Raw genomic sequence first — 21,461 nt, forward strand, 5'->3', positions numbered from 1 at the left:
TTCTGAAACCTACCGGCAAATTACTCAAAATGCTTAACTCGCCGAGAAAATCACTTTTTACCCAAAATGTATGCATGGCAAAAAATAGTGAATTTTCATGCAAGCCGTTCTGAAACCAACCGGCAAATTACTCAAAATGCTTAACTCGCCGAGAAAATCACTTTTTACCCAAAATGTATGTATGGCAAAAAATAGTTAATTTTCATGCAAGCCGTTCTGAAACCAACCGGCAAATTAGTCAAAATGCTTAACTCGCCGAGAAAATCACTTTTTACCCAAAATGTATGTATGGCAAAAAAATATTGAATTTTCATGCAAGCCGTTCTGAAACCAACCGGCAAATTACTCAAAATGCTTGACTCGCCGAGAAAATCAGTTTATTTCAACAATGAGTGTTTGGGAAAAAAAAGTTAATTTTGATGCAAGCCGTTCTGAAACCAACCGGCAAATTACTCAAAATGCTTAACTCGCTGAGAAAATAACTTTTTACCCAAAATGTATGTATGGCAAAATATAGTGAATTTTGATGCAAGCCGTTCTGAAACCAACCGGCAAATTAGTCAAAATGCTTAACTCGCCGAGAAAAGCACTTTAATTCCACAATGAATGATTGACAAAAAATAGTTAATTTTGCTGCAAGCCGTTCTGAAACCAACCGGCAAATTACTCAAAATGCTTACACACCGAGAGAATCACTTTATTTCAACAATGAATGTTTGGAAACAAATAGTTAATTTTGCTGCAAGCCGTTCTGAAACCAACCGGCAAATTACTCAAAATGCTTAACTAGCCGAGAAAATAACTTTCATTCCAAAATGAATGTTTGGAAACAAATAGTTAATTTTTATGCAAGTCGTTCTGAAACCAAGCGGCACATTACTCAAAATGCTTAACTCACCGAAAAAATCACTCTCATTCCGAAATGAATGTTTGGCAAAAAATAGTGAATTTTCATGCAAGCCGTTCTGAAACAAACCGTCAAATTACTCAAAATGCTTAACTAGCCGTGAAAATCAGATTTTACCCAAAATGTATGTATGGCAAAAAATAGTGAATTTTCATGCAAGCCGTTCTGAAACAAACCGGCAAATTACTCAAAATGCTTTACTCGCCGAGAAAAACACTTTCGTTTCAAAATGAATGTTTGGCATAAAATAGTTAATTTCGATGCAAGCCGTTCTGAAACCAACCGGCAAATTACTCAAAATGCTCAACTCACCGAGAAAATCACTTTATTTCAACAATGGATGTTTGGAAAAAAAAATAGTTAATTTTAATGCAAGCCGTTCTGAAACCAACTGGCAAATTACTCAAAATGCTTAACTCGCCGAGAAAATCACTTTTTACCCTTAATGTATGTATTGCAAAAAATAGTGAATTTTGATGCAAGCCGTTCTGAAACCAACCGGCAAATTACTCAAAATGCTTAACTCGCCGAGAAAATCACTTTTTACCCAAAATGTATGTATGGCAAAAAATAGTGAATTTTCATGCAAGCCGTTCTGAAAGCAACCGGCAAATTACTCAAAATGCTTGACTCGCCGAGAAAATCAGTTTATTTCAACAATGAGTGTTTGGGAAAAAAAAGTTAATTTTGATGCAAGCCGTTCTGAAACCAACCGGCAAATTACTCAAAATGCTTAACTCGCCGAGAAAATCACTTTTATTCCACAATGAATGTATGGCAAAAAATAGTGAATTTTGATGCATGCCGTTCTGAAACCAACCGGCAAATTACTCAAAATGCTTAACTCGCCGAGAAAAACACTTTCGTTTCAAAATGAATGTTTGGCATAAAATAGTTAATTTTGATGCAAGCCGTTCTGAAACCAACCGGCAAATTACTCAAAATGCTCAACTCACCGAGAAAATCACTTTATTGCAACAATGAATGTTTGGAAAAAAAATAGTTAATTTTAATGCAAGCCGTTCTGAAAGCAACTGGCAAATTACTCAAAATGCTTAACTCACCGACAAATTCACTTTATTTCAACAATGAGTGTTTGGGAATAAATAGTTAATTTTGATGCAAGCCGTCCTGAAACCAACCGGCAAATTACTCAAAATGCTTAACTCGCCGAGAAAATCACTTTTTACCCAAAATGTATGTATGGCAAAAAATAGTGAATTTTCATGCAAGCCGTTCTGAAATCAACCGGCAAATTACTCAAAATGCTGAATTAGCCGAGAAAATCACTTTATTTGAACAATGGATGTTTGGAAAAAATTAGTTAATTTTGCTGCAAGCCGTTCTGAAACCAACCGGCAAATTACTCAAAATGCTTAACTCGCTGAGAAAATCAATTTTTACCCTTAATGTATGTATGGCAAAAAATAGTGAATTTTTATGCAAACCGTTCTGAAACCAACCGGCAAATTACTCAAAATGCTTAACTCGCCGAGAAAATCACTTTTTACCCAAAATGTATGCATGGCAAAAAATAGTGAATTTTCATGCAAGCCGTTCTGAAACCAACCGGCAAATTACTCAAAATGCTTAACTCGCCGAGAAAATCACTTTTTACCCAAAATGTATGTATGGCAAAAAATAGTGAATTTTCATGCAAGCCGTTCTGAAACCAACCGGCAAATTAGTCAAAATGCTTAACTCGCCGAGAAAATCATCTTTTTACCCAAAATGTATGTATGGCAAAAAAATATTGAATTTTCATGCAAGCCGTTCTGAAACCAACCGGCAAATTACTCAAAATGCTTGACTCGCCGAGAAAATCAGTTTATTTCAACAATGAGTGTTTGGGAAAAAAAAGTTAATTTTGATGCAAGCCGTTCTGAAACCAACCGGCAAATTACTCAAAATGCTTAACTCGCTGAGAAAATAACTTTTTACCCAAAATGTATGTATGGCAAAATATAGTGAATTTTGATGCAAGCCGTTCTGAAACCAACCGGTAAATTAGTCAAAATGCTTAACTCGCCGAGAAAAGCACTTTAATTCCACAATGAATGATTGACAAAAAATAGTTAATTTTGCTGCAAGCCGTTCTGAAACCAACCGGCAAATTACTCAAAATGCTTAACTAGCCGAGAAAATAACTTTCATTCCAAAATGAATGTTTGGAAACAAATAGTTAATTTTGATGCAAGTCGTTCTGAAACCAAGCGGCAAATTACTCAAATTGCTTAACTCACCGAAAAAATCACTCTCATTCCGAAATGAATGTTTGGCAAAAAATAGTGAATTTTGATGCAAGCCGTTCTGAAACAAACCGTCAAATTACTCAAAATGCTTAACTAGCCGTGAAAATCATATTTTACCCAAAATGTATGTATGGCAAAAAATAGTGAATTTTCATGCAAGCCGTTCTGAAACAAACCGGCAAATTACTCAAAATGCTTAACTCGCCGAGAAAAACACTTTCGTTTCAAAATGAATGTTTGGCATAAAATAGTTAATTTTGATGCAAGCCGTTCTGAAACCAACCGGCAAATTACTCAAAATGCTCAACTCACCGAGAAAATCACTTTATTTCAACAATGGATGTTTGGAAAAAAAAATAGTGAATTTTCATGCAAGCCGTTCTGAAACCAACCGGCAAATTAGTCAAAATGCTTAACTCGCCGAGAAAATCACTTTTTACCCAAAATGTATGTATGGCAAAAAATAGTGAATTTTCATGCAAGCCGTTCTGAAACCAACCGGCAAATTAGTCAAAATGCTTAACTCGCCGCGAAAATCACTTTTTACCCAAAATGTATGTATGGCAAAAAAATATTGAATTTTCATGCAAGCCGTTCTGAAACCAACCGGCAAATTACTCAAAATGCTTGACTCGCCGAGAAAATCAGTTTATTTCAACAATGAGTGTTTGGGGAAAAAAAGTTAATTTTGATGCAAGCCGTTCTGAAACCAACCGGCAAATTACTCAAAATGCTTAACTCGCTGAGAAAATAACTTTTTACCCAAAATGTATGTATGGCAAAATATAGTGAATTTTGATGCAAGCCGTTCTGAAACCAACCGGCAAATTAGTCAAAATGCTTAACTCGCCGAGAAAATCACTTTTTACCCAAAATGTATGTATGGCAAAAAATAGTTAATTTTCATGCAAGCCGTTCTGAAACCAACCGGCAAATTAGTCAAAATGCTTAACTCGCCGAGAAAATCACTTTTTACCCAAAATGTATGTATGGCAAAAAAATATTGAATTTTCATGCAAGCCGTTCTGAAACCAACCGGCAAATTACTCAAAATGCTTAACTCGCTGAGAAAATAACTTTTTACCCAAAATGTATGTATGGCAAAATATAGTGAATTTTGATGCAAGCCGTTCTGAAACCAACCGGCAAATTAGTCAAAATGCTTAACTCGCCGAGAAAAGCACTTTAATTCCACAATGAATGATTGACAAAAAATAGTTAATTTTGCTGCAAGCCGTTCTGAAACCAACCGGCAAATTACTCAAAATGCTTACACACCGAGAGAATCACTTTATTTCAACAATGAATGTTTGGAAACAAATAGTTAATTTTGCTGCAAACCGTTCTGAAACCAAACGGCAAATTACTCAAAATGCTTAACTAGCCGAGAAAATAACTTTCATTCCAAAATGAATGTTTGGAAACAAATAGTTAATTTTGATGCAAGTCGTTCTGAAACCAAGCGGCACATTACTCAAAATGCTTAACTCACCGAAAAAAATCACTCTCATTCCGAAATGAATGTTTGGCAAAAAATAGTGAATTTTGATGCAAGCCGTTCTGAAACAAACCGTCAAATTACTCAAAATGCTTAACTAGCCGTGAAAATCATATTTTACCCAAAATGTATGTATGGCAAAAAATAGTGAATTTTCATGCAAGCCGTTCTGAAACAAACGGGCAAATTACTCAAAATGCTTAACTCGCCGAGAAAAACACTTTCGTTTCAAAATGAATGTTTGGCATAAAATAGTTAATTTTGATGCAAGCCGTACTGAAACCAACCGGCAAATTACTCAAAATGCTCAACTCACCGAGAAAATCACTTTATTTCAGCAATGGATGTTTGGAAAAAAAAATAGTTAATTTTAATGCAAGCCGTTCTGAAACCAACTGGCAAATTACTCAAAATGCTTAACTCGCCGAGAAAATCACTTTTTACCCTTAATGTATGTATGGCAAAAAATAGTGAATTTTGATCCAAGCCGTTCTGAAACCAACCGGCAAATTACTCAAAATGCTTAACCCGCCGAGAAAATCACTTTTTACCCAAAATGTATGTATGGCAAAAAATAGTGAATTTTCATGCAAGCCGTTCTGAAAGCAACCGGCAAATTACTCAAAATGCTTGACTCGCCGAGAAAATCAGTTTATTTCAACAATGAGTTTTTGGGGAAAAAAAAGTTAATTTTGATGCAAGCCGTTCTGAAACCAACCGGCAAATTACTCAAAATGCTTAACTCGCCGAGAAAATCACTTTTTACCCAAAATGTATGTATGGCAAAAAATAGTGAATGTTCATGCAAGCCGTTCTGAAACCAACCGGCAAATTACTCAAAATGCTTAACTCGCCGAGAAAATCACTTTTTACCCAAAATGTATGTATGGCAAAAAATAGTTAATTTTCATGCAAGCCGTTCTGAAACCAACCGGCAAATTAGTCAAAATGCTTAACTCGCCGAGAAAATCACTTTTTACCCAAAATGTATGTATGGCAAAAAAATATTGAATTTTCATGCAAGCCGTTCTGAAACCAACCGGCAAATTACTCAAAATGCTTGACTCGCCGAGAAAATCAGTTTATTTCAACAATGAGTGTTTGGGAAAAAAAAGTTAATTTTGATGCAAGCCGTTCTGAAACCAACCGGCAAATTACTCAAAATGCTTAACTCGCTGAGAAAATAACTTTTTACCCAAAATGTATGTATGGCAAAATATAGTGAATTTTGATGCAAGCCGTTCTGAAACCAACCGGCAAATTAGTCAAAATGCTTAACTCGCCGAGAAAAGCACTTTAATTCCACAATGAATGATTGACAAAAAATAGTTAATTTTGCTGCAAGCCGTTCTGAAACCAACCGGCAAATTACTCAAAATGCTTACACACCGAGAAAATCACTTTTTACCCAAAATGTATGCATGGCAAAAAATAGTGAATTTTCATGCAAGCCGTTCTGAAACCAACCGGCAAATTACTCAAAATGCTTAACTCGCCGAGAAAATCACTTTTTACCCAAAATGTATGTATGGCAAAAAATAGTGAATTTTCATGCAAGCCGTTCTGAAACCAACCGGCAAATTAGTCAAAATGCTTAACTCGCCGAGAAAATCATCTTTTTACCCAAAATGTATGTATGGCAAAAAAATATTGAATTTTCATGCAAGCCGTTCTGAAACCAACCGGCAAATTACTCAAAATGCTTGACTCGCCGAGAAAATCAGTTTATTTCAACAATGAGTGTTTGGGAAAAAAAAGTTAATTTTGATGCAAGCCGTTCTGAAACCAACCGGCAAATTACTCAAAATGCTTAACTCGCTGAGAAAATAACTTTTTACCCAAAATGTATGTATGGCAAAATATAGTGAATTTTGATGCAAGCCGTTCTGAAACCAACCGGCAAATTAGTCAAAATGCTTAACTCGCCGAGAAAAGCACTTTAATTCCACAATGAATGATTGACAAAAAATAGTTAATTTTGCTGCAAGCCGTTCTGAAACCAACCGGCAAATTACTCAAAATGCTTAACTAGCCGAGAAAATAACTTTCATTCCAAAATGAATGTTTGGAAACAAATAGTTAATTTTGATGCAAGTCGTTCTGAAACCAAGCGGCAAATTACTCAAAATGCTTAACTCACCGAAAAAATCACTCTCATTCCGAAATGAATGTTTGGCAAAAAATAGTGAATTTTGATGCAAGCCGTTCTGAAACAAACCGTCAAATTACTCAAAATGCTTAACTAGCCGTGAAAATCATATTTTACCCAAAATGTATGTATGGCAAAAAATAGTGAATTTTCATGCAAGCCGTTCTGAAACAAACCGGCAAATTACTCAAAATGCTTAACTCGCCGAGAAAAACACTTTCGTTTCAAAATGAATGTTTGGCATAAAATAGTTAATTTTGATGCAAGCCGTTCTGAAACCAACCGGCAAATTACTCAAAATGCTCAACTCACCGAGAAAATCACTTTATTTCAACAATGGATGTTTGGAAAAAAAATAGTGAATTTTCATGCAAGCCGTTCTGAAACCAACCGGCAAATTAGTCAAAATGCTTAACTCGCCGAGAAAATCACTTTTTACCCAAAATGTATGTATGGCAAAAAATAGTGAATTTTCATGCAAGCCGTTCTGAAACCAACCAGCAAATTAGTCAAAATGCTTAACTCGCCGCGAAAATCACTTTTTACCCAAAATGTATGTATGGCAAAAAAATATTGAATTTTCATGCAAGCCGTTCTGAAACCAACCGGCAAATTACTCAAAATGCTTGACTCGCCGAGAAAATCAGTTTATTTCAACAATGAGTGTTTGGGGAAAAAAAGTTAATTTTGATGCAAGCCGTTCTGAAACCAACCGGCAAATTACTCAAAATGCTTAACTCGCTGAGAAAATAACTTTTTACCCAAAATGTATGTATGGCAAAATATAGTGAATTTTGATGCAAGCCGTTCTGAAACCAACCGGCAAATTAGTCAAAATGCTTAACTCGCCGAGAAAATCACTTTTTACCCAAAATGTATGTATGGCAAAAAATAGTTAATTTTCATGCAAGCCGTTCTGAAACCAACCGGCAAATTAGTCAAAATGCTTAACTCGCCGAGAAAATCACTTTTTACCCAAAATGTATGTATGGCAAAAAATAGTTAATTTTCATGCAAGCCGTTCTGAAACCAACCGGCAAATTACTCAAAATGCTTAACTCGCCGAGAAAAGCACTTTAATTCCACAATGAATGATTGACAAAAAATAGTTAATTTTGCTGCAAGCCGTTCTGAAACCAACCGGCAAATTACTCAAAATGCTTACACACCGAGAGAATCACTTTATTTCAACAATGAATGTTTGGAAACAAATAGTTAATTTTGCTGCAAGCCGTTCTGAAACCAACCGGCAAATTACTCAAAATGCTTAACTAGCCGAGAGAATCACTTTATTTCAACAATGAATGTTTGGAAACAAATAGTTAATTTTGCTGCAAGCCGTTCTGAAACCAACCGGCAAATTACTCAAAATGCTTAACTAGCCGAGAAAATAACTTTCATTCCAAAATGAATGTTTGGAAACAAATAGTTAATTTTGATGCAAGTCGTTCTGAAACCAAGCGGCACATTACTCAAAATGCTTAACTCACCGAAAAAATCACTCTCATTTCGAAATGAATGTTTGGCAAAAAATAGTGAATTTTGATGCAAGCCGTTCTGAAACAAACCGTCAAATTACTCAAAATGCTTAACTAGCCGTGAAAATCATATTTTACCCAAAATGTATGTATGGCAAAAAATAGTGAATTTTCATGCAAGCCGTTCTGAAACAAACGGGCAAATTACTCAAAATGCTTAACTCGCCGAGAAAAACACTTTCGTTTCAAAATGAATGTTTGGCATAAAATAGTTAATTTTGATGCAAGCCGTACTGAAACCAACCGGCAAATTACTCAAAATGCTCAACTCACCGAGAAAATCACTTTATTTCAGCAATGGATGTTTGGAAAAAAAAATAGTTAATTTTAATGCAAGCCGTTCTGAAACCAACTGGCAAATTACTCAAAATGCTTAACTCGCCGAGAAAATCACTTTTTACCCAAAATGTATGTATGGCAAAAAATAGTGAATGTTCATGCAAGCCGTTCTGAAACCAACCGGCAAATTACTCAAAATGCTTAACTCGCCGAGAAAATCACTTTTTACCCAAAATGTATGTATGGCAAAAAATAGTTAATTTTCATGCAAGCCGTTCTGAAACCAACTGGCAAATTACTCAAAATGCTTAACTCGCCGAGAAAATCACTTTTTACCCTTAATGTATGTATGGCAAAAAATAGTGAATTTTGATGCAAGCCGTTCTGAAACCAACCGGCAAATTACTCAAAATGCTTAACCCGCCGAGAAAATCACTTTTTACCCAAAATGTATGTATGGCAAAAAATAGTGAATTTTCATGCAAGCCGTTCTGAAAGCAACCGGCAAATTACTCAAAATGCTTGACTCGCCGAGAAAATCAGTTTATTTCAACAATGAGTGTTTGGGGGAAAAAAAGTTAATTTTGATGCAAGCCGTTCTGAAACCAACCGGCAAATTACTCAAAATGCTTAACTCGCTGAGAAAATAACTTTTTACCCAAAATGTATGTATGGCAAAATATAGTGAATTTTGATGCAAGCCGTTCTGAAACCAACCGGCAAATTAGTCAAAATGCTTAACTCGCCGAGAAAATCACTTTTTACCCAAAATGTATGTATGGCAAAAAATAGTTAATTTTCATGCAAGCCGTTCTGAAACCAACCGGCAAATTAGTCAAAATGCTTAACTCGCCGAGAAAATCACTTTTTACCCAAAATGTATGTATGGCAAAAAAATATTGAATTTTCATGCAAGCCGTTCTGAAACCAACCGGCAAATTACTCAAAATGCTTAACTCGCCGAGAAAAGCACTTTTTACCCAAAATGTATGTATGGCAAAAAATAGTGAATTTTCATGCAAACCGTTCTGAAACCAACCGGCAAATTACTCAAAATGCTTAACTCGCCGAGAAAATCACTTTTTACCCAAAATGTATGCATGGCAAAAAATAGTGAATTTTCATGCAAGCCGTTCTGAAACCAACCGGCAAATTACTCAAAATGCTTAACTCGCCGAGAAAATCACTTTTTACCCAAAATGTATGTATGGCAAAAAATAGTGAATTTTCATGCAAGCCGTTCTGAAACAAACGGGCAAATTACTCAAAATGCTTAACTCGCCGAGAAAAACACTTTCGTTTCAAAATGAATGTTTGGCATAAAATAGTTAATTTTGATGCAAGCCGTACTGAAACCAACCGGCAAATTACTCAAAATGCTCAACTCACCGAGAAAATCACTTTATTTCAGCAATGGATGTTTGGAAAAAAAAATAGTTAATTTTAATGCAAGCCGTTCTGAAACCAACTGGCAAATTACTCAAAATGCTTAACTCGCCGAGAAAATCACTTTTTACCCTTAATGTATGTATGGCAAAAAATAGTGAATTTTGATGCAACCCGTTCGGAAACCAACCGGCAAATTACTCAAAATGCTTAACCCGCCGAGAAAATCACTTTTTACCCAAAATGTATGTATGGCAAAAAATAGTGAATTTCATGCAAGCCGTTCTGAAAGCAACCGGCAAATTACTCAAAATGCTTGACTCGCCGAGAAAATCAGTTTATTTCAACAATGAGTGTTTGGGGGAAAAAAAGTTAATTTTGATGCAAGCCGTTCTGAAACCAACCGGCAAATTACTCAAAATGCTTAACTCGCCGAGAAAATCACTTTTTACCCAAAATGTATGTATGGCAAAAAATAGTGAATGTTCATGCAAGCCGTTCTGAAACCAACCGGCAAATTACTCAAAATGCTTAACTCGCCGAGAAAATCACTTTTTACCCAAAATGTATGTATGGCAAAAAATAGTTAATTTTCATGCAAGCCGTTCTGAAACCAACCGGCAAATTAGTCAAAATGCTTAACTCGCCGAGAAAATCACTTTTTACCCAAAATGTATGTATGGCAAAAAAATATTGAATTTTCATGCAAGCCGTTCTGAAACCAACCGGCAAATTACTCAAAATGCTTGACTCGCCGAGAAAATCAGTTTATTTCAACAATGAGTGTTTGGGAAAAAAAAGTTAATTTTGATGCAAGCCGTTCTGAAACCAACCGGCAAATTACTCAAAATGCTTAACTCGCTGAGAAAATAACTTTTTACCCAAAATGTATGTATGGCAAAATATAGTGAATTTTGATGCAAGCCGTTCTGAAACCAACCGGCAAATTAGTCAAAATGCTTAACTCGCCGAGAAAAGCACTTTAATTCCACAATGAATGATTGACAAAAAATAGTTAATTTTGCTGCAAGCCGTTCTGAAACCAACCGGCAAATTACTCAAAATGCTTACACACCGAGAGAATCACTTTATTTCAACAATGAATGTTTGGAAACAAATAGTTAATTTTGCTGCAAGCCGTTCTGAAACCAACCGGCAAATTACTCAAAATGCTTAACTAGCCGAGAAAATAACTTTCATTCCAAAATGAATGTTTGGAAACAAATAGTTAATTTTGATGCAAGTCGTTCTGAAACCAAGCGGCACATTACTCAAAATGCTTAACTCACCGAAAAAATCACTCTCATTCCGAAATGAATGTTTGGCAAAAAATAGTGAATTTTGATGCAAGCCGTTCTGAAACAAACCGTCAAATTACTCAAAATGCTTAACTAGCCGTGAAAATCATATTTTACCCAAAATGTATGTATGGCAAAAAATAGTGAATTTTCATGCAAGCCGTTCTGAAACAAACCGGCAAATTACTCAAAATGCTTAACTCGCCGAGAAAAACACTTTCGTTTCAAAATGAATGTTTGGCATAAAATAGTTAATTTTGATGCAAGCCGTTCTGAAACCAACCGGCAAATTACTCAAAATGCTCAACTCACCGAGAAAATCACTTTATTTCAACAATGGATGTTTGGAAAAAAAAATAGTTAATTTTAATGCAAGCCGTTCTGAAACCAACTGGCAAATTACTCAAAATGCTTAACTCGCCGAGAAAATCACTTTTTACCCTTAATGTATGTATGGCAAAAAATAGTGAATTTTGATGCAAGCCGTTCTGAAACCAACCGGCAAATTACTCAAAATGCTTAACTCGCCGAGAAAATCACTTTTTACCCAAAATGTATGTATGGCAAAAAATAGTGAATTTTCATGCAAGCCGTTCTGAAAGCAACCGGCAAATTACTCAAAATGCTTGACTCGCCGAGAAAATCAGTTTATTTCAACAATGAGTGTTTGGGAAAAAAAAGTTTATTTTGATGCAAGCCGTTCTGAAACCAACCGGCAAATTACTCAAAATGCTTAACTCGCCGAGAAAATCACTTTTATTCCACAATGAATGTATGGCAAAAAATAGTGAATTTTGATGCATGCCGTTCTGAAACCAACCGGCAAATTACTCAAAATGCTTAACTCGCCGAGAAAAACACTTTCGTTTCAAAATGAATGTTTGGCATAAAATAGTTAATTTTGATGCAAGCCGTTCTGAAACCAACCGGCAAATTACTCAAAATGCTCAACTCACCGAGAAAATCTCTTTATTGCAACAATGAATGTTTGGAAAAAAAATAGTTAATTTTGATGCAAGCCGTCCTGAAACCAACCGGCAAATTACTCAAAATGCTTAACTCGCCGAGAAAATCACTTTTTACCCAAAATGTATGTATGGCAAATAATAGTGAATTTTCATGCAAGCCGTTCTGAAAGCAACCGGCAAATTACTCAAAATGCTTACTCACTGAGAAAATAACTTTTATTCCAAAATGAATGTTTGGAAACAAATAGTTAATTTTGATGCAAGCCGTTCTGAAACCAAGCGGCAAATTACTCAAAATGCTTAACTCGCCGAGAAAATCACTTTTTACCCTTAATGTATGTATGGCAAAAAATAGTGAATTTTGATGCAAGCCGTTCTGAAACCAACCGGCAAATTACTCAAAATGCTTAACTCGCCGAGAAAATCACTTTTTACCCAAAATGTATGTATGGCAAAAAATAGTGAATTTTCATGCAAGCCGTTCTGAAAGCAACCGGCAAATTACTCAAAATGCTTGACTCGCCGAGAAAATCAGTTTATTTCAACAATGAGTGTTTGGGAAAAAAAAGTTTATTTTGATGCAAGCCGTTCTGAAACCAACCGGCAAATTACTCAAAATGCTTAACTCGCCGAGAAAATCACTTTTATTCCACAATGAATGTATGGCAAAAAATAGTGAATTTTGATGCATGCCGTTCTGAAACCAACCGGCAAATTACTCAAAATGCTCAACTCACCGAGAAAATCTCTTTATTGCAACAATGAATGTTTGGAAAAAAAATAGTTAATTTTGATGCAAGCCGTCCTGAAACCAACCGGCAAATTACTCAAAATGTTTAACTCGCCGAGAAAATCACTTTTTACCCAAAATGTATGTATGGCAAATAATAGTGAATTTTCATGCAAGCCGTTCTGAAAGCAACCGGCAAATTACTCAAAATGCTTACTCACTGAGAAAATAACTTTTATTCCAAAATGAATGTTTGGAAACGAATAGTTAATTTTGATGCAAGCCGTTCTGAAACCAAGCGGCAAATTACTCAAAATGCTTAACTCACCGAAAAAATCACTCTCATTCCAAAAAGAATGTTTGGCAAAAAATTGTTAATTTTGATGCAAGCCGTCCTGAAACCAACCGGCAAATTACTCAAAATGCTTAACTCGCCGAGAAAATCACTTTTTACCCAAAATGTATGTATGGCAAAAAATAGTGAATTTTCATGCAAGCCGTTCTGAAAGCAACCGGCAAATTACTCAAAATGCTGAATTAGCCGAGAAAATCACTTTATTTGAACAATGGATGTTTGGAAAAAATTAGTTAATTTTGCTGCAAGCCGTTCTGAAACCAACCGGCAAATTACTCAAAATGCTTAACTCGCCGAGAAAATCACTTTTTACCCAAAATGTATGTATGGCAAAAAATAGTGAATGTTCATGCAAGCCGTTCTGAAACCAACCGGCAAATTACTCAAAATGCTTAACTCGCCGAGAAAATCACTTTATTTCAATCATGAGTGTTTGGGAAAAAAAAGTTAATTTTGATGCAAGCCGTTCTGAAACCAACCGGCAAATTACTCAAAATGCTTAACTCGCCGAGAAAATCACTTTTTACCCAAAATGTATGTATGGCAAAAAATAGTGAATTTTGATGCAAGCCGTTCTGAAACAAACCGTCAAATTACTGAAAATGCTTAACTCGCCGAGAAAAACACTTTCGTTTCAAAATGAATGTTTGGCATAAAATAGTTAATTTTGATGCAAGCCGTTCTGAAACCAACCGGCAAATTACTCAAAATGCTCAACTCACCGAGAAAATCACTTTATTTCAACAATGGATGTTTGGAAAAAAAATAGTTAATTTTAATGCAAGCCGTTCTGAAACCAACTGGCAAATTACTCAAAATGCTTAACTCGCCGAGAAAATCACTTTTTACCCTTAATGTATGTATGGCAAAAAATAGTGAATTTTGATGCAAGCCGTTCTGAAACCGACCGGCAAATTACTCAAAATGCTTAACTCGCCGAGAAAATCACTTTTTACCCAAAATGTATGTATGGCAAAAAATAGTGAATTTTCATGCAAGCCGTTCTGAAAGCAACCGGCAAATTACTCAAAATGCTTGACTCGCCGAGAAAATCAGTTTATTTCAACAATGAGTGTTTGGGAAAAAAAAGTTAATTTTGATGCAAGCCGTTCTGAAACCAACCGGCAAATTACTCAAAATGCTTAACTCGCCGAGAAAATCACTTTTTACCCAAAATGTATGTATGGCAAAAAATAGTGAATGTTCATGCAAGCCGTTCTGAAACCAACCGGCAAATTACTCAAAATGCTTAACTCGCCGAGAAAATCACTTTATTTCAATCATGAGTGTTTGGGAAAAAAAAGTTAATTTTGATGCAAGCCGTTCTGAAACCAACCGGCAAATTACTCAAAATGCTTAACTCGCCGAGAAAATCACTTTTTACCCAAAATGTATGTATGGCAAAAAATAGTGAATTTTCAAGCAAGCCGTTCTGAAACAAACCGGCAAATTACTCAAAATGCTTAACTCGCCGAGAAAAACACTTTCGTTTCAGAATGAATGTTTGGCATAAAATAGTTAATTTTGATGCAAGCCGTTCTGAAAACAACCGGCAAAATACTCAAAATGCTTAACTCGCCGAGAAAATCACTTTATTTCAACAATGAATGTTTGGCAAAAAATAGTTAATTTTGATGCAAGCCGTTCTGAAACAAACCGTCAAATTACTGAAAATGCTTAACTCGCCGAGAAAAACACTTTCGTTTCAGAATGAATGTTTGGCAAAAAATAGTTAATGTTGATGCAAGCCGTTCTGAAACAAACCGTCAAATTACTCAAAATGCTTAACTAGCCGAGAAAATCATATTTTACCCAAAATGTATGTATGGCAAAAAATAGTGAATTTTCATGCAAACCGTTCTGAAACAAACCTGCAAATTACTCAAAATGCTTAACTCGCCGAGAAAAACACTTTCGTTTCAAAATGAATGTTTGGCATAAAATAGTTAATTTTGATGCAAGCCGTTCTGAAACCAACCGGCAAATTACTCAAAATGCTCAACTCACCGAGAAAATCACTTTATTGCAACAATGAATGTTTGGAAAAAAAATAGTTAATTTTAATGCAAGCCGTTCTGAAAGCAACTGGCAAATTACTCAAAATGCTTAACTCACCGACAAATTCACTTTATTTCAACAATGAGTGTTTGGGAAAAAATAGTTAATTTTGATGCAAGCCGTCCTGAAACCAACCGGCAAATTACTCAAAATGCTGAATTAGCCGAGAAAATCACTTTATTTGAACAATGGATGTTTGGAAAAAATTAGTTAATTTTGCTGCAAGCCGTTCTGAAACCAACCGGCAAATTACTCAAAATGCTTAACTCGCCGAGAAAATCACTTTTTACCCAAAATGTATGTATGGCAAAAAATAGTGAATTTTCATGCAAGCCGTTCTGAAAGCAACCGGCAAATTACTCAAAATGCTGAATTAGCCGAGAAAATCACTTTATTTGAACAATGGATGTTTGGAAAAAATTAGTTAATTTTGCTGCAAGCCGTTCTGAAACCAACCGGCAAATTACTCAAAATGCTTAACTCGCCGAGAAAATCACTTTTTACCCAAAATGTATGCATGGCAAGAAATAGTGAATTTTCATGCAAGCCGTTCTGAAACCAACCGGCAAATTACTCAAAATGCTTAACTCGCCGAGAAAATCACTTTTTACCCAAAATGTATGTATGGCAAAAAATAGTTAATTTTCATGCAAGCCGTTCTGAAACCAACCGGCAAATTACTCAAAATGCTTAACTCGCCGAGAAAATCACTTTTTACCCAAAATGTATGTATGGCAAAAAAATATTGAATTTTCATGCAAGCCGTTCTGAAACCAACCGGCAAATTACTCAAAATGCTTGACTCGCCGAGAAAATCAGTTTATTTCAACAATGAGTGTTTGGGAAAAAAAAGTTAATTTTGATGCAAGCCGTTCTGAAACCAACCGGCAAATTACTCAAAATGCTTAACTCGCTGAGAAAATAACTTTTTACCCAAAATGTATGTATGGCAAAATATAGTGAATTTTGATGCAAGCCGTTCTGAAACCAACCGGCAAATTAGTCAAAATGCTTAACTCGCCGAGAAAAGCACTTTAATTCCACAATGAATGATTGACAAAAAATAGTTAATTTTGCTGCAAGCCGTTCTGAAACCAACCGGCAAATTACTCAAAATGCTTACACACCGAGAGAATCACTTTATTTCAACAATGAATGTTTGGAAACAAATAGTTAATTTTGCTGCAAGCCGTTCTGAAACCAACCGGCAAATTACTCAAAATGCTTAACTAGCCGAGAAAATAACTTTCATTCCAAAATGAATGTTTGGAAACAAATAGTTAATGTTGATGCAAGTCGTTCTGAAACAAACCGTCAAATTACTCAAAATGCTTAACTAGCCGTGAAAATCATATTTTACCCAAAATGTATGTATGGCAAAAAATAGTGAATTTTCATGCAAGCCGTTCTGAAACAAACCGGCAAATTACTCAAAATGCTTAACTCGCCGAGAAAAACACTTTCGTTTCAAAATGAATGTTTGGGAAAAAAAAGTTAATTTTGATGCAAGCCGTTCTGAAACCAACCGGCAAATTACTCAAAATGCTTAACTCGCCGAGAAAATCACTTTTTACCCAAAATGTATGTATGGCAAAAAATAGTGAATTTTCAAGCAAGCCGTTCTGAAACAAACCGGCAAATTACTCAAAATGCTTAACTCGCCGAGAAAAACACTTTCGTTTCAGAATGAATGTTTGGCATAAAATAGTTAATTTTGATGCAAGCCGTTCTGAAAACAACCGGCAAAATACTCAAAATGCTTAACTCGCCGAGAAAATCACTTTATTTCAACAATGAATGTTTGGCAAAAAATAGTTAATTTTGATGCAAGCCGTTCTGAAACAAACCGTCAAATTACTGAAAATGCTTAACTCGCCGAGAAAAACACTTTCGTTTCAGAATGAATGTTTGGCAAAAAATAGTTAATGTTGATGCAAGCCGTTCTGAAACAAACCGTCAAATTACTCAAAATGCTTAACTAGCCGAGAAAATCATATTTTACCCAAAATGTATGTATGGCAAAAAATAGTGAATTTTCATGCAAACCGTTCTGAAACAAACCTGCAAATTACTCAAAATGCTTAACTCGCCGAGAAAAACACTTTCGTTTCAAAATGAATGTTTGGCATAAAATAGTTAATTTTGATGCAAGCCGTTCTGAAACCAACCGGCAAATTACTCAAAATGCTCAACTCACCGAGAAAATCACTTTATTGCAACAATGAATGTTTGGAAAAAAAATAGTTAATTTTAATGCAAGCCGTTCTGAAAGCAACTGGCAAATTACTCAAAATGCTTAACTCACCGACAAATTCACTTTATTTCAACAATGAGTGTTTGGGAAAAAATAGTTAATTTTGATGCAAGCCGTCCTGAAACCAACCGGCAAATTACTCAAAATGCTTAACTCGCCGAGAAAATCACTTTTTACCCAAAATGTATGTATGGCCAAAAATAGTGAATTTTCATGCAAGCCGTTCTGAAAGCAACCGGCAAATTACTCAAAATGCTGAATTAGCCGAGAAAATCACTTTATTTGAACAATGGATGTTTGGAAAAAATTAGTTAATTTTGCTGCAAGCCGTTCTGAAACCAACCGGCAAATTACTCAAAATGCTTAACTCGCCGAGAAAATCACTTTTTACCCAAAATGTATGCATGGCAAAAAATAGTGAATTTTCATGCAAGCCGTTCTGAAACCAACCGGCAAATTACTCAAAATGCTTAACTCGCCGAGAAAATCACTTTTTACCCAAAATGTATGTATGGCAAAAAATAGTTAATTTTCATGCAAGCCGTTCTGAAACCAACCGGCAAATTACTCAAAATGCTTAACTCGCCGAGAAAATCACTTTTTACCCAAAATGTATGTATGGCAAAAAAATATTGAATTTTCATGCAAGCCGTTCTGAAACCAACCGGCAAATTACTCAAAATGCTTGACTCGCCGAGAAAATCAGTTTATTTCAACAATGAGTGTTTGGGAAAAAAAAGTTAATTTTGATGCAAGCCGTTCTGAAACCAACCGGCAAATTACTCAAAATGCTTAACTCGCTGAGAAAATAACTTTTTACCCAAAATGTATGTATGGCAAAATATAGTGAATTTTGATGCAAGCCGTTCTGAAACCAACCGGCAAATTAGTCAAAATGCTTAACTCGCCGAGAAAAGCACTTTAATTCCACAATGAATGATTGACAAAAAATAGTTAATTTTGCTGCAAGCCGTTCTGAAACCAACCGGCAAATTACTCAAAATGCTTACACACCGAGAGAATCACTTTATTTCAACAATGAATGTTTGGAAACAAATAGTTAATTTTGCTGCAAGCCGTTCTGAAACCAACCGGCAAATTACTCAAAATGCTTAACTAGCCGAGAAAATAACTTTCATTCCAAAATGAATGTTTGGAAACAAATAGTTAATTTTGATGCAAGTCGTTCTGAAACCAAGCGGCACATTACTCAAAATGCTTAACTCACCGAAAAAATCACTCTCATTCCGAAATGAATGTTTGGCAAAAAATAGTGAATTTTGATGCAAGCCGTTCTGAAACAAACCGTCAAATTACTCAAAATGCTTAACTAGCCGTGAAAATCATATTTTACCCAAAATGTATGTATGGCAAAAAATAGTGAATTTTCATGCAAGCCGTTCTGAAACAAACCGGCAAATTACTCAAAATGCTTAACTCGCCGAGAAAAACACTTTCGTTTCAAAATGAATGTTTGGCATAAAATAGTTAATTTTGATGCAAGCCGTTCTGAAACCAACTGGCAAATTACTCAAAATGCTTAACTCGCCGAGAAAATCACTTTTTACCCTTAATGTATGTATGGCAAAAAATAGTGAATTTTGATGCAAGCCGTTCTGAAACCAACCGGCAAATTACTCAAAATGCTTAACTCGCCGAGAAAATCACTTTTTACCCAAAATGTATGTATGGCAAAAAATAGTGAATTTTCATGCAAGCCGTTCTTAAAGCAACCGGCAAATTACTCAAAATGCTTGACTCGCCGAGAAAATCAGTTTATTTCAACAATGAGTGTTTGGGAAAAAAAAGTTAATTTCATGCAAGCCGTTCTGAAACCAACCGGCAAATTACTCAAAATGCTTAACTCGCCGAGAAAATCACTTTTTACCCAAAATGTATGTATGGCAAAAAATAGTGAATGTTCATGCAAGCCGTTCTGAAACCAACCGGCAAATTACTCAAAATGCTTAACTCGCCGAGAAAATCACTTTATTTCAATCATGAGTGTTTGGGAAAAAAAAGTTAATTTTGATGCAAGCTGTTCTGAAACCAACCGGCAAATTAGTCAAAATGCTTAACTCGCCGAGAAAATCACTTTTTACCCAAAATGTATGTATGGCAAAAAATAGTGAATTTTCAAGCAAGCCGTTCTGAAACAAACCGGCAAATTACTCAAAATGCTTAACACGCCGAGAAAGACACTTTCGTTTCAGAATGAATGTTTGGCATAAAATAGTTAATTTTGATGCAAGCCGTTCTGAAAACAACCGGCAAAATACTCAAAATGCTTAACTCGCCGAGAAAATCACTTTATTTCAACAATGAATGTTTGGCAAAAAATAGTTAATTTTGATGCAAGCCGTTCTGAAACAAACAGTCAAATTACTCAAAATGCTTAACTCGCCGTGAAAAACACTTTTATTCCACAATGAATGTTTGACAAAAAATAGTTAATTTGGGCGCAAGCCGTACTGAAACCAACCGGCAAATTACCCAAAATGCTTAACTCACCGAGAAAATCACTTTATTTCAACGATGATTGTTTGGGCAAAAATAGTTAATTTTGATGCAAGCCGTTCTGAAACCAACCGGCAAATTACTCAAAATGCTCAACTCACCGAGAAAATCACTTTATTGCAACAATGAATGTTTGGAAAAAAAATAGTGAATTTTAATGCAAGCCGTTCTGAAAGCAACCGGCAAATTACTCAAAATGCTGAATTAGCCGAGAAAATCACTTTATTTGAACAATGGATGTTTGGAAAAAATTAGTTAATTTTGCTGCAAGCCGTTCTGAAACCAACCGGCAAATTACTCAAAATGCTTAACTCGCTGAGAAAATCAATTTTTACCCTTAATGTATGTATGGCAAAAAATAGTGAATTTTCATGCAAACCGTTCTGAAACCAACCGGCAAATTACTCAAAATGCTTAACTCGCCGAGAAAATCACTTTTTACCCAAAATGTATGCATGGCAAAAAATAGTGAATTTTCATGCAAGCCGTTCTGAAACCAACCGGCAAATTACTCAAAATGCTTAACTCGCCGAGAAAATCACTTTTTACCCAAAATGTATGTATGGCAAAAAATAGTTAATTTTCATGCAAGCCGTTCTGAAACCAACCGGCAAATTAGTCAAAATGCTTAACTCGCCGAGAAAAGCACTTTAATTCCACAATGAATGATTGACAAAAAATAGTTAATTTTGCTGCAAGCCGTTCTGAAACCAACCGGCAAATTACTCAAAATGCTTACACACCGAGAGAATCACTTTATTTCAACAATGAATGTTTGGAAACAAATAGTTAATTTTGCTGCAAGCCGTTCTGAAACCAACCGGCAAATTACTCAAAATGCTTAACTAGCCGAGAAAATAACTTTCATTCCAAAATGAATGTTTGGAAACAAATAGTTAATTTTGATGCAAGTCGTTCTGAAACCAAGCGGCACATTACTCAAAATGCTTAACTCACCGAAAAAATCACTCTCATTCCGAAATGAATGTTTGGCAAAAAATAGTGAATTTTGATGCAAGCCGTTCTGAAACAAACCGTCAAATTACTCAAAATGCTTAACTAGCCGTGAAAATCATATTTTACCCAAAATATGTATGGCAAAAAATAGTGAATTTTCATGCAAGCCGTTCTGAAACAAACCGGCAAATTACTCAAAATGCTTAACTCGCCGAGAAAATCACTTTATTTCAATCATGAGTGTTTGGGAAAAAAAAGTTAATTTTGATGCAAGCTGTTCTGAAACCAACCGGCAAATTAGTCAAAATGCTTAAC

Source organism: Scyliorhinus torazame, chromosome 20 (genome assembly GCF_047496885.1).
Source record: "Scyliorhinus torazame isolate Kashiwa2021f chromosome 20, sScyTor2.1, whole genome shotgun sequence".
NCBI lineage: Eukaryota > Metazoa > Chordata > Chondrichthyes > Carcharhiniformes > Scyliorhinidae > Scyliorhinus > Scyliorhinus torazame.